Source organism: Camellia sinensis, chromosome 1 (genome assembly GCF_055761805.1).
Source record: "Camellia sinensis isolate YWXY chromosome 1, ASM5576180v1, whole genome shotgun sequence".
NCBI classification, from domain to species: domain Eukaryota; kingdom Viridiplantae; phylum Streptophyta; class Magnoliopsida; order Ericales; family Theaceae; genus Camellia; species Camellia sinensis.
The window spans coordinates 234571781-234585397 of record NC_138961.1 but is presented as its reverse complement, the minus strand read 5'-3'; positions in this window follow the sequence as shown (position 1 = coordinate 234585397).

Sequence of the window (13617 nt, the reverse complement as noted above, 5' to 3'; positions counted from 1 at the left end):
GGCATGGGGATTGGGAGAAATTAATAAATGCTGAGTTTTTTTTTTTTTTTTTTTAAATCAAAAAATTAGAAAATTAGGATTGGGATATTAGAGCTCTCACAAGCCTTGGGGGTTAAAACCCCCTTTTGCTTAATATATAGTATAGACTAGCATATCACCCGTGCTATGCACGGATTGTGTTTACAATTATCTATATATGTGAATTGCGATTTTTAAATGTCTTCTTTTTTATTTCTTTTTTTTTTAAATGTCTTCTTTTTTTCCTTTTTTATATTATATTAAAGTTTAATATTTTGATAATAATCATATGTGTTAGACTTTTCAAGGAATTAAATGTCTTTTTTTATTATTATATTATATTAAAGTTTAATATTTTGATAATAATCATATGTGTTGGACTTTTCAAGAAATTTTTTTTATGCTTGTTCTTAATGCATTAAAGTGCTATTATGAGGGATAATAACCATATGTGTTGAGACTTTTCAAGGAATTCATGTGTTGGATTTCAAAGAATTTTTTATGTTTGTTCTTAATGCATTAAAGAGTTATTATGAAGGTAAGACTTGGGGGTTGAGAGAAGTTAATAAATGCTAAGGTTTTTTTTTTTTTAAATAAAAAAAATCAAGAAATTTAGATTGGGAGATTGGAGCTCCCACATGGCTTGGGGTTAAAAACCTCCTTTCGCTTAATATATAGGATAGATAGATAGATAGATATAGATATGGCACATACCATTTATATGACACAGGGACCAAAGTACCGGGACAATTGCTGCAATTTGCCCTCATCTAAATTAAAGGGATTTAAAAAGTAAAAAAAAATAAAAATTATAATATTAAAAAATGTTCACTAAAAAAATATAGATTAAAAATTAAAAATTAATTATTGAAAACTCCATACTAAACAAGGTAATGTTTTCTATTAATTTTGAAAATTAAAAAATTATTATTAATTTTTCCTCTGTTTTTTTTCTCACAAAAAAAAAGCTTTTTTTTTTTTTTTTTTTTTTTTTTTTTTGTGGAGAGGGGTTTTGACCTACGATTTTTCTAAAATGAGTGTTCTAGACGGAAAGGATAGAATTGGTACAGACAATGAGAAAAAGTGCTTATGCAAGGGGCGCCTTCACTATGACAAAGAATAGTCGGTTTTGCATAGGGTGCCTTCTTGGATAATAGCTTCAATACTAGCATGCATGAAGGGCTTAAGTGTGAGACATATGAGAGGGGCTTTAGTACGAAAATAAAAGAAATGGTTTACAGAGTGTCTTCTTGCTCGACGACTTCAATACTTGTGAGAGAGGAGTAGGCTCAAGTGTGAGAGAGAAATGAGGGTTTCTAGGAAGTGTCTTCTTGGGTCGCGACTTGAGTGTCCGTGCACATGAAAATGAATGATAAGGGTCAGAGTGTGTCTCTTGGGGTGACGGTTTCAGTGCTCTGAAACACAAAATCATAGCATTTTAATAAAGAGAAATAATTAGTGATAAAATATTTTTGTCTCCTTAAATACAAGAACAAAGAATTTATTATTGGTGACGAAATATTTTTGTCTTCCACAACATAACCTTATGAGACGAAAAATATATTCATTGCGCAATTAATCAGAATTTATTAGTGACGAAATATTTTCATCTCCCATAGCTTATTCTTCCAAGACAAAAATATATTTGTCGCCCATTTAATAGAAAGATGAAACGGCATCGTTTGCATGATGGAGTGTTTATTGATGATGAAATATTTTCGTCTTCCATAACTTATCATTCCTAGACAAAAATATATTTGTCGCCTAATAAATGGAAATATGCAACGACATTGTTTAATAGATAGGGAATTTATTGGTGACGAATTACGTTCGTCGCAAAAAATATATATATTTTGTGACAAAATGTTCGTCTCCAATGAGCTAAAATAATTCACGCCAATGCAAATGAAATTGGCGCCTGAATTTTGCAGACAAAATTTTTTTTCGTCTCCTATACGTTTGAGAAAAATTAAAACAAACGACAAAATTAATATTTTGTCATCTTTGGGTTAAATTTTAAGTCACCAAATTTTGTCACAATAGCGTAGATTTCTTGTATTTTGTTTCCTTGTTTAATTATTATTATTATTATTTTCTTTTTGTGGAGAGGGATTTACTGTGAGAAAGAATAGTAGCTTTGCACAAAATGTCTTCTTGGATAACAATGTTTGCATGCACAAACGGCTTAAATGTGAGAGAGAACAGAGAAACTTCAGTGCGAAATAGAAGAGATGGTTTGTAGAGATTGTTTTCTCGAGTCACAGCTTCAATACTTGTAAAAGAGAAGACTCAAGTGCGAGAGAGAAATGAGGATTCGTAGAGGGTGTCTTTTCGGGTCACGACTTTAGTATTTGTGTGTGTGTGAAAGTAAGTGATTAAGGTAAGAGCGTCTCTTAGTTTCTGACGACATTTTAATAAAGAGAAATAATTAGTGAGAAAATATTTTCGTTTCAAACTCATATGTTGTAAGAACCCACATTTTTCATCTTGATCATGTTCATGAGCATTTGTATGATTGTGACTTGTTTAGCTTGCATGTGTGTGTTGCGATTGTTTCGTTGAGTTAATGTGATCCATGTCTTGATTTGGTACCTTTGTGATTTGTCTAAGTGTTATGTGCTTGTCTGAGTTATGTTTAGCCGACGTTGTTCCTATGCCGAGGTCATCCTTAGTCTGGCATTAGTATCTTGGAACCCCTTGTTGACCTCCGTCATTGCCTTGAACACATTAGCCGAGATGTTACCCTGCACCCCAGTGATCTCGTCCTGGAAGTGGTATGACCTAGGCCGAGGTGTGGCGCATCTAGGCCAAGATGTGGCACAGCTTAGTCAAGCGTTGTCCTTCCTAGCCGAGGTCATTGTCACCCTAGTCGCCGAAGTCTTTTGTTAGCCGATGTCACCCCCTTGCCGGAGTGCCATTCCGTATAGCGTGTTAGGTACGCCTTGTTGTTAGCCGATGTCATAGCCTGTCAGAGAGCCCATGCCGCTTTGCTTGTTGAACACCCTTCCACCATGCTTTGTCTGGCCTGTCAGCCACCTTTTCAGGATGAACCCAACCAGTCGCCGCCGCGTGTCTCAGCAGAGGGTTAACCCCAGAACCGGGTATAGAAAACTATCATTTGGTGTCATAACCTTGTCTTGTAGAGAGAGAAGCTCTAGGAGGAAGAAAGAGTTTTAGAGTGAGGAAGTAGATCTTCAAGCTTGATTTCTAGAAATCCAACCGTTAGATCCGCGTTCTAAGGTTAGATTCTTGATCTACTCGTGATGTTCTTTATGTTTATGTTATTGCATTGCATGATTGAAAATGATTTGTAAGCCATGCATCGTTTTGAAGCTCGATTTTAGAAAGAGAAAATGACATTCATGTGTTCTTCAAGAAAGTCTTGTTTTGATCCGAAAGCTTTATGCCTAGATTCACGTTTTGTGTTTGTTCTTGCATGATTTCCAAGTATGGGTACCCAGGTCCATGTTTTCAAACTCATAGCACGAAAACCCCAGATTTGTGATGACAGATTATGATCAAACATTCGTATTTTTCATGTTTTCACACCCATGTTCTTCATGTTCATCAGCAGAGGGAAACCCAGAGTTTCCCGACCTCTTTCCTTGCATGTGGCCCTCGGGAACACACCTCGGCAAGGAGGTGTGGAACCTCGGCCTAGACCTGGTTGGTGCCCAGCATGTTTTCCGGAAACATTTGTGTTTATGAGAGACTTGTTTGAAAGCGCATTCAATAGGCTTTGCCGTGTGTTGTAGGACTTGGGCTTGTCTCGACCCCGACGTGTGAAGAAACGATGTGAGTGGTATTTTTAATAAAGCTATGTTACACTTGCTTTCATAAATCTCGTCTTGCCTTGTTTTGAAAAGTACTTGATCTAGCATGAATGACTATCCCTATTTTGTATATCAAATGCTATCTTGTTTTGATGACTTGTCTTGACAGTCCTTAGTGCTAGAGGACTCTAAACTTTTGCAGCACAGCTTGTCTTGACAGTCCTTAGTGCTAGAGGACTCTAAACTTTTGCAGCACAGCTTGTCTTGACAGTCCTTAGTGCTAGAGGACTCTAAACTTTTGCAGCACAGCTTGTCTTGACAGTCCTTAGTGCTAGAGGACTCTAAACGTTTGCAGCACAGCTTGTCTTGACAGTCCTTAGTGCTAGAGGACTCTAATCTTTCGCAGCACAGCTTGTCTTGAAACTCTTGTCTTGATATGTCATCACCCCTTGAAATAAGTAGATGTTATTAACATCCAAGGAACTTGAAAGCCGGCAAATGAACTTGATTTCCCTCTTGATCGAAAAGTATGCTATGTATTGTTTTGAAAGAAATCTTGGATATCAATCATGCAAAACCTTTATTTCTGATATCATTCACTGAGTATCCAAGCTCACCCTCTCTATATATATGTAGGTGATGAACAAGAAGGCATTGAGGCCTAGACGTGATTGCCGATGTGTTTTGGATGCTTTGCCGACATGTTTTGGATTTGCGTTTTGCATCGTCTTGAAGATTATGCTTCTCGGCTTATGTTTTAATTGTTTGTTTTAGCATATGTCGGCTTGAGAAGCCTTTTGGTCAGGATGCATTTTGTGTTCCATTTTGTTGTATCTAAAATTGTAAGACTTGTAAAGATGTTTGATGTATGACATTCCATTGGACTTATGCACGGCTCTCATGGACTACTCAGTTTATATATGTATATTTTGCTTCCGCAACTTGTAAGCCCCATATTCTATACTCTGATTGTGTGTGATTTTTGTAAGACGGCCTTCGGTAACCTCGGGTTACTGGCCATCACGGCACCCAAACTACTAGGGGCGGTTTGGGGGCGTGACATATGTTCGTTGCCTAATCAACAAATATACAAAAACAATGTTGTGTGGGGATGGAGAATTTATTGGTGATGAAATATTTTCGTCTCCTTCAACTTAACCTTATGAGACGAAAATATATTCGTCGCACAATCAATCAAAATGCAACACGAAACGTGGAGAATTTATTAACGACGAAATATTTTCGTCTCCCAAAACATATCCTTCCGAGACAAAAATATATTTGTCGCCTAATTAATAGAAAGATAAAACGAGCATGAAGGGTTTATTGGTGATGAAATATTTTTGTCTTCCATAACTTATCCTTCCCAGAAAAAAAATATATTTGTCACCAAATAAATAAAAAAATGAAACGACATCGTCTAATAAGTTTGGAATTTATTGGTGACGGTTATAGCGATCCCAGATTTACCCTTGTTGTATATAGTGATCCGGACATGTGCCCGTGGCTGTTGGTAGTTGATTATTATCTTGTTTACATCCTTTTTACTTCGTATTTGAGTTATGGGATGTGTTGGGCTGGTTTGTTACAGGTTGGTTGAGTTTAGAAACCAAAACTAGTTGCCCAGATTTTTGCCTGTCCGCTCGAGCGGGGGTTTTGGCGCTCGAGCGGGGAATACACCCATCTAGTATTTCCTGTGCAGTGTTGGACGCTCGAGCGGGGGATTGGCCGCTCGAGCGGGAGGTTGTGAGTGACGCTCGAGCGGGGCTTCGAGCGCTCGAGCGGGGACCTGTTGTGTCGAGATGCTGGGAGAGTGCATTCGGCGCTCGAGCGGGAGTTTGGCCGCTCGAGCAGGAGTCTGTGAGTGCCGCTCGAGCGGGGAGTTTGACGCTCGAGCGGGGCAACTGGGTTTAAGTTCCGAGTTTTGACTTTTCAAATCACTTTTTCACTTTCTCTTCTCTCTCCTACTTTTCTAAAAACACCATTGTTGAGCCTCTCACTCTAGAACTCTTCCTTCTCTCTAGGTTTTGATCTAGTAGGAGTGATTTGCTCATCTTTGGCCTTTACAAAAAAGTTGTTGATCGTCGAGGGCTACATTTTAATCTAAAAATTTCGGGATTTGGAGCACGTTGGGTTTTGTCATCTTCTCGTTTGGGGCTCCGGTTTTGAGGTAGGGATAACCTACTCCTTACTATGAGCTTTGTCTTTAAATTTTAGTATTTTGAGATGTTGGGGTTGGTTTGGTAATTTTGTGAAAGTTTGGGGCCTTTGTGTAATTTTACAAAAGTTGGGGTTTTATTTATAATAAACCTAGATGCATGTTTGGCATAGAAAAATGGAATAAATGTTGAATCATTGATGAAAATGGAACCTTAAGGGTTGTAATGTTAATTATGGAAAATGCCCTAATTACATTGTTTGATTAATTGGGTTAATTAATCGTGAGAAATGAGGTTATGAAATGGAATTGTTAAGATTGGGAATGTATGGGGTTAAAGGGTGTAGTTGAATTATTCATCACTCACCGAAATGAAATGTTGATTGAATATCCATTTGTGCATTTATTTTCTGTTTAGAAATAACTGCTTTGGACTATCGGTGGAGGATAGTCGTGATTGTTGTAGACAATGCATGATGATTAGGCAAACGAAAACTAATCGATGGAATGTGTCATGGAATTTGACGGTTGATAGAATACATTAACTGTATGTATTGAATGATGGTATATAGAACCAATGTGTTTGTATACATTATGTGTAGAGGAGGAGATGGGGGATGTACTCCGCGGTTTAGGGGAAGATGGGGGATGTACCTCTAAACTGGATAGTGTTGGGAGAAGATAGGGGATGAACTCCGTAGATACAGCTCATATGCTTGTCTAGAGAAGTGAAGATAGAGCTCATATGCTTATCTTTGTGAAGTGTAGATACAGCTTATATGCTTATCTATGAATGTGGGATATAGTTGTTATACATATCTATTGGGAATGTGGATATAGCTTCTATGCTTATCTGTGAATGTGGGATATAGTTTTTACACATATCTGTTGAGACGGTGATAGAGCTAATATGCTTATCTGTTGAAAAAGGGAAAATGAAAAGTAACTTGGACTCATAAGTCGTATGACATAAAATGTGATTTATGTGGATGTATCAGTGTTGGCCATCTATCAATTGCTAATCTTTTAGTCATCGTTCATGGTTGGTTTAGTGTATTTCTACTGGGCTGTGGCTCACCCTATATGGGAATATCATTTTCAGGTACAGGTAGCATGCCACCTCCAAGGACATAGCTTGGGAGGCTAGATGCGAGTTGACTTTTGGTGTTTAGTTTATTTTTGATGTATTACATGTATATTCAAGCCGAGGGCTTAATGTGTAGATGAGTTAGCACTCTTTTGTTGTAACCAAGTGTTAACTTGGAAAGCTGTAAGCCCGTAGGGCATTTGGCTTTTGTTGTTAACATGTAATATTCTTGTAATGAAACTCTGATGAATAGAAGAATGTGGAACTTTTATATATCAATGCATGTCCATATTGATGGGTTTAATGTTATTATTTTGAGGGCGTTACAACTTGGTATCAGAGCGTACCGGGTTCGAATACTTTGGGTACGTGGGAAGTTATTAGTATCACAATGGGTTTGTCTCGCTTGATAGAGACTTAGATGTAGTGTCATATGCTATGTGTTTAATTGATAACATGCTTATGTGTTTATTTGGGTATGGGATTTAATTTCTAGGATGTTGATTGGATCCTTGGGTTTCAGGGAGTCTTGTTGGAAAGGCACTTGATCAATGCCGTTTCTAACCGGAACTCTAGTAACACCTCGGGACTATCATTATCTGGAAACGAAATTCGTAAGTGCTTATGTGTTTATGTGCTTACGTGGAGTGAATTACAGTTGTCCATGCATTAGGACGTGAGTGTTTAGTTTTGGCACATTGTGAATGTGCTAATGTTCTGTATTACCTTTATTAGGATGTCAGGACGAGGAAGAGGTGCTAGGCGTGGTAGGCCTGCGAGGCAGAAAGTACCTTTACCGAATGAGATTCCAGCAGTGCAGGAGGGAGTTGGCCAGGCCAATGTGGCCGACCCAGTGGGTTAGTAGGCCATGGGTGCCTTGGCCAGAGAGATAGCAGGAGCTTTGGGCATTCTTAGAGCTGGGAATCAGGCAGCTGAGGCAGGGCCTTCTTTCTTGAAGAGGGAGTTTTTTCGGTCTAACCCGGACGAGTTTATCGGGGATCCGAAGGAGCCACTGAAGGCTGATGAGTGGCTAGAGCAAATGAGTAAGACGTTCGAGATGCTTGGCATCGAGGACGGAGCACTGAAAGTGACCTTGGCATCCTTCCAGCTGAAGGGAGAAGCGGGTCAATGGTGGAAGTACGAGAAGGCTCATGTTGGGGGTACATGGGAGGCGTTTGTAAATGCTTTTCAGGAGAGGTTTTTGTCTGCAGCAGCTAGGGAGAAGTTGAGGGATCAGTTTACCCGGCTTAAACAGCAGGGCTTGTCAGTGGCCGAGTTTGAGGCTACTTTTACCAGTCTGTCCAGGTTTGCACCTGAACTGGTGGCGTCTGAGGAACGCCGTTGCTATGAGTTTGAGCGGAAGTTGAGGCGTGGCCTCAAGCTGAGGGTTGGTGGATCTTTCATTTAGGAGTACAGGCGTTTAGTTGATGCTGCTGCTCATATGGAGATTATGATGCAAGAAGAGGAGGAAGAGCAGAGGGGCTCCAAGAGGGGCCAGGATGGTCAGGGTGATGGTAGGAAACGGAGGGGTTATAACCCTCAGCAGCCTCAGGGTGCAGTTTCTAGATCGACCTTTCCAGTGTCGAGTGCAGGCTCGGGGAGAGGCAATCAGGGGGAGTTTTCTTGTTATAAGTGTGGCCAGCTGGGTCACAAGGTTTTAGTTTGCCCGCAGAAGGGTGGGGGTCAGAGAGCTGCTTCTTCTTTAGCTAGACCGCAGCGTCAGAGTTTGGGCAGGGGGCAGCCCTTGTCTTGTTATCAGTGTGGACAGCCTGGGCACCTGAAGAGGTTTTTCCCGCAGTTGAGTGCCACTTCGGGAGCGTCTGGTTCCAGACAGACGCAGAGTTTTCAGCCAGCTCAGTCTGTGCAGGCCTCGAGGGCCAACCCGGGGGCTTCGTCGTCCCAGTCAGTACAGCAGTCGTATGCTCCTAGAGGTGAGCAGGGGGACCAGGGGCCTACAGGGCGCGTGTATGCTGTTACCGCGCAGGATCTAGTACCGGCTCCATCGGTAGTGAGAGGTACTTTTCTGTTTTGCAACTCGGTTGCTAGTGTGTTGATTGACACGGGTGCATCTCATTCTTTTGTATCTGCTGCATTTGCATCTGTTTTGGAATTGGAGTTAGCACAGTTACCATCTCCTATTTGTGTAGTGTCACCTCTTGGGGGTGAACTGATCTTGAAACAGGGTGTTAGAGGTTGTGATATAGAGGTCGCCGACCATAGGCTTCCTTTTCCGTTTGTTGTCATGCCCATGAAGGGCTTTGATGTTATTTTGGGTATGGACTGGCTATCGTCATACCGGGCTGTTATCGATTGATACCGCCAGAGGGTCACGTTATGTACCTTGAGCGGGGAGTGGTTCCATTTCTTGGGAGACCGGGTTGGTAGCGTTTTGCCACCGGGGTATGATTCGCGAGGGCGAAATGAGCTTAGTGGTATACTTGCTAGCTTTGAGAGTGGTGAGAGTGGTGAGACCCAGCTTGTATTGCCGAGGGTAGTTTGTGAGTATTCGGATGTCTTTCCCGAAGACCTTGTTAGTTTGCCACCTCACCGAGAGATAGAGTTCTCTATTGATCTAGTGCCCGGCACGGCGCCGATTTCTATGACACCTTACCGTTTTGCTCTAACAGAGTTGGTTGAGTTGAAAGTTCAGCTCCAGGAATTGCTAGATAAGGGCTTTGTTCGCCCTAGTGTTTCGCCGTGGGGAGCACCGGCCCTCTTTACTAAAAAGAAAGATGGTGCCTTGAGATTGTGTATTGACTACCGGAAGTTGAATCGGGCTACGGTTAAGAATAAGTACCCTATGCCCCGTATAGATGATTTGTTTGACCAGTTGAAGGGTTCCCGTTGTTTCTCTAAGATAGACTTGAGATCGGGTTACCACCAGTTGAGGGTCAGGGAGGAGGATATTCCTAAGACGGCATTCTGAACGCGGTATGGCCATTATGAGTTTCTGGTGATGCCATTTGGGCTTACCAATGCATCGGCAGTCTTTATGGACTTGATGAATCGGATTTTCCGGGAATTCTTGGATCGATTTGTAGTCGTTTTCGTGGACGACATTCTTATCTATTCGCCTTCTGAGGAGGAGCACGAGGAACACTTGAGAGTGGTGCTTGAGTTGCTTAGAGCCCATAAGCTGTATGCCAAGTTTGGGAAGTGTGAATTCTGGATAGGAGAAGTCAAGTTCTTAGGCCACGTAGTATCCGGGGAAGGGTTGTCTGTTGATACATCCAAGGTAGAGGCAGTGCAAGATTGGGCACAGCCTAAGAGTGTGTTTGAAATCCGCAGTTTTCTGGGATTAGCTGGGTATTACCGTCGGTTTGTGAAGGATTTCTCCAGGCTAGCTTCGCCATTGACTAGATTGACGCGGAAAGGGGTCAAGTTTGTGTGGAGTGAGACTTGTGAAAAGTCGTTCCAAGAGCTAAAGGGTAGATTGACCACCGCTCCGGTTTTGATTATTCCGGAGAGAGGGTTGGGTTATGCAGTTTACTGTGATGCCTCACGAGAGGGTTTGGGTTATGTGTTTATGCAAGAAGGGAAAGTGGTAGCTTATGGCTCACGTCAGTTAAAAATTCACGAGAAGAATTACCCCACACACGATCTAGAGTTAGCAGCAGTGATCTTTGCCTTGAAGATTTGGAGGCACTACCTTTATGGTGAGAAGTTCGAGGTGTTCTCGGACCACAAGAGTTTGAAGTATCTGTTTACACAGAGAGATTTGAATTTGAGGCAGAGGAGATGGATGGAGTTCATTGAGGACTACGACTTTGAGTTGCATTATCACCCGGGAAAGGCCAATGTTGTGGCCGATGCCCTTAGTAGGAAATCCATTAGTGATGTAGCTAGTATTGCCATCCGAGAATGGGAGATGTTGGGTGCACTTGGGGAGTTTGATTTACTTCTGGGAGAATCTGTTGAGGCTGCGGCCTTGTTTTCCGTTGTCGCGCAGCCTACACTTGTGACTAGAGTGTTAGAGGCACAGAGAGGTGACCTTGAGGTAGAATCCCTCCGAGAGAAAATCTCAAGTGGGAAGGTTGAGAAGGGTTTGACGGTGTATCCCGACCAGAGCGTGAGATACCGAGACCGTTTGTTTGTGCCGGAGTCTTGCCGAGAGGAAGTACTTCGAGAGTTTCACCATTCGCGCCTTGCGGTACATCCAGGAGGCACTAAGATGTATCGGGATTTGGGTCGCCAGTTTTGGTGGCGGGGTATGAAGAGAGATGTGGCAATCTTCGTGTCTAAGTGCCTTACTTGTCAGCAAGTGAAGGCCGAGCATCAGAGGCCAGCGGGTTTGTTGCAACCCTTGCCTATTGCCGAGTGGAAGTGGGAGCATGTCACTATGGACTTCGTTGTAGGTCTTCCGAGGACTCAGCGGGGTAGTGATGCTATTTGGGTGGTTGTAGACCGGTTGACTAAGTCGGCGCATTTCATTCCTATGCGCGTGAGAGATTCGATAGATCATCTTGCCGACTTGTATATTCGAGACATAGTGAGGTTGCACGGGGTCCCAGTGACGATCGTCTCAGATAGAGACCCTCGTTTTACTGCCAGGCTGTGGCAAAGTTTGCAGAGTGCCTTGGGCACTAAGTTGACCTTTAGTACGGCTTATCATCCTCAGACTGACGGGCAGTCCAAGCGTACTATTCAGATCCTCGAGGATATGCTTCGGGGTTGTGTCCTGTACTTCAGTGGGACGTGGGAAAGGCACTTACCCTTGGTAGAGTTTGCCTACAACAACAGTTTTCAGTCTAGCATCGGTATGGCACCGTTTGAGGCCTTGTATGGCCGACCGTGTAGGTCTCCAGTTTGTTGGGCCGAGGTGGGTGATGCACCTTTGTTGGGGCCGGAGTTGGTTAGGGAGACGACGGAGAAGGTTGAGCTTATCCGTAGGAGGCTTGTTACAGCCCAGAGTCGCCAAAAGAGCTATGCCGACCGTAGGAGGAGGCCTTTGGCGTTTGAGGTAGGTGATCATGTCTTTCTGAAGATATCACCTAGGCGAGGTTTGATGAGGTTTGGAAAGAGTGGGAAGTTATCCCCTCGGTTTATTGGTCCTTTCGAGATCCTTGAGAGGATTGGCGAGGTTGCTTATCGGTTAGCTTTACCGCCGCAGTTGTCTGGAGTTCATGACGTGTTTCATGTGAGTATGCTTCGGAAGTATGAGCCAGATCCATCACATGTATTGGATTGGACCGATTTAGAGGTAGATGAGGATGCCTCGTATGAGGAGAGACCGGTTCGGGTCTTGGATAGGCGGCATCAGGTCCTGCGTGGCAAGACCATTCCTTTGGTGAAAGTCTTGTGGAAACATCACGGAGTGGAGGAAGCCACTTGGGAACGTAAGTTTGAGGTCCGTGAAAAATATCCGGACTTGTTTGTTGGTATGTAATCTTGTATTTAGATTTTGAACTATTGTTGAACTTAAGAGCTTTTATATATGTCTTAAGTTGTGAAACATTGAAAATGTTTTGGTTTATTGGAAGTATGTTTTGGAACTTGCCTCATATGGAAGTTGAATGTAACATTATATATGTTGAAATATATTGTTGAAATTGGAAAGAATATGCGTAATGTTGATGCATGTTGAAAGTACATATGTTGTTTACATATTGTGAAATGCCTCTTGATAAGAGATGGGATGACCGGTAATGGGTCGAATTGCTGAATGTTAAAATGTAACATTGTTTAAAATGGAGGAAAACCTGTTTTTGAAAACTTGTGCTTAATTTCGGGGACGAAATTCTTTAAGGGGGGAGGTTATAGTGATCCCGGATTTACCATTGTTGTATATAGTGATCCGGACATGTGTCCGTGGCTGTTGGTAGTTGATTATTATCTTGTTTACATCCTTTTTACTTCGTATTTGAGTTATGGGATGTGTTGGGCAGGTTTGTTACAGGTTGGTTGAGTTTAGAAACCAAAACTAGTTGCCCAGATTTTTGCCTGTCCGCTCGAGTGGGGAATACACCCATCCAGTATTTCCTGTGCTTTGTTGGACGCTCGAGCGGGGGATTGGCCGCTCGAGCGGGAGGTTGTGAGTGACGCTCGAGCGGGGACCTGTTGTGTCGAGATGCTGGGAGAGTGCATTCGGCGCTCGAGCGGGAGTTTGGCCGCTCGAGCGGGAGTCTGTGAGTGCCGCTCGAGCGGGGAGTTTGACGCTCGAGCGGGGCAACTGGGTTTAAGTTCCGAGTTTTGACTTTTCAAATCACTTTTTCACTTTCTCTTCTCTCTCCTACTTTTCCAAAAACACCATTGTTGAGCCTCTCACTCTAGAACTCTACCTTCTCTCTAGGTTTTGATCTAGTAGGAGTGATTTGCTCATCTTTGGCCTTTACAAAGAGTTGTTGATCGTCGAGGGCTACATTTTAATCTGAAAATTTCGGGATTTGGAGCACGTTGGGTTTTGTCATCTTCTCCTTTGGGGCTCCGGTTTTGAGGTAGGGATAACCTACTCCTTACTATGAGCTTTGTCTTTAAATTTTAGTATTTTGAGATGTTGGGGTTGGTTTGGTAATTTTGTGAAAGTTTGGGGCCTTTGTGTAATTTTACAAAAGTTGGGGTTTTATTTATAATAAACCTAGATG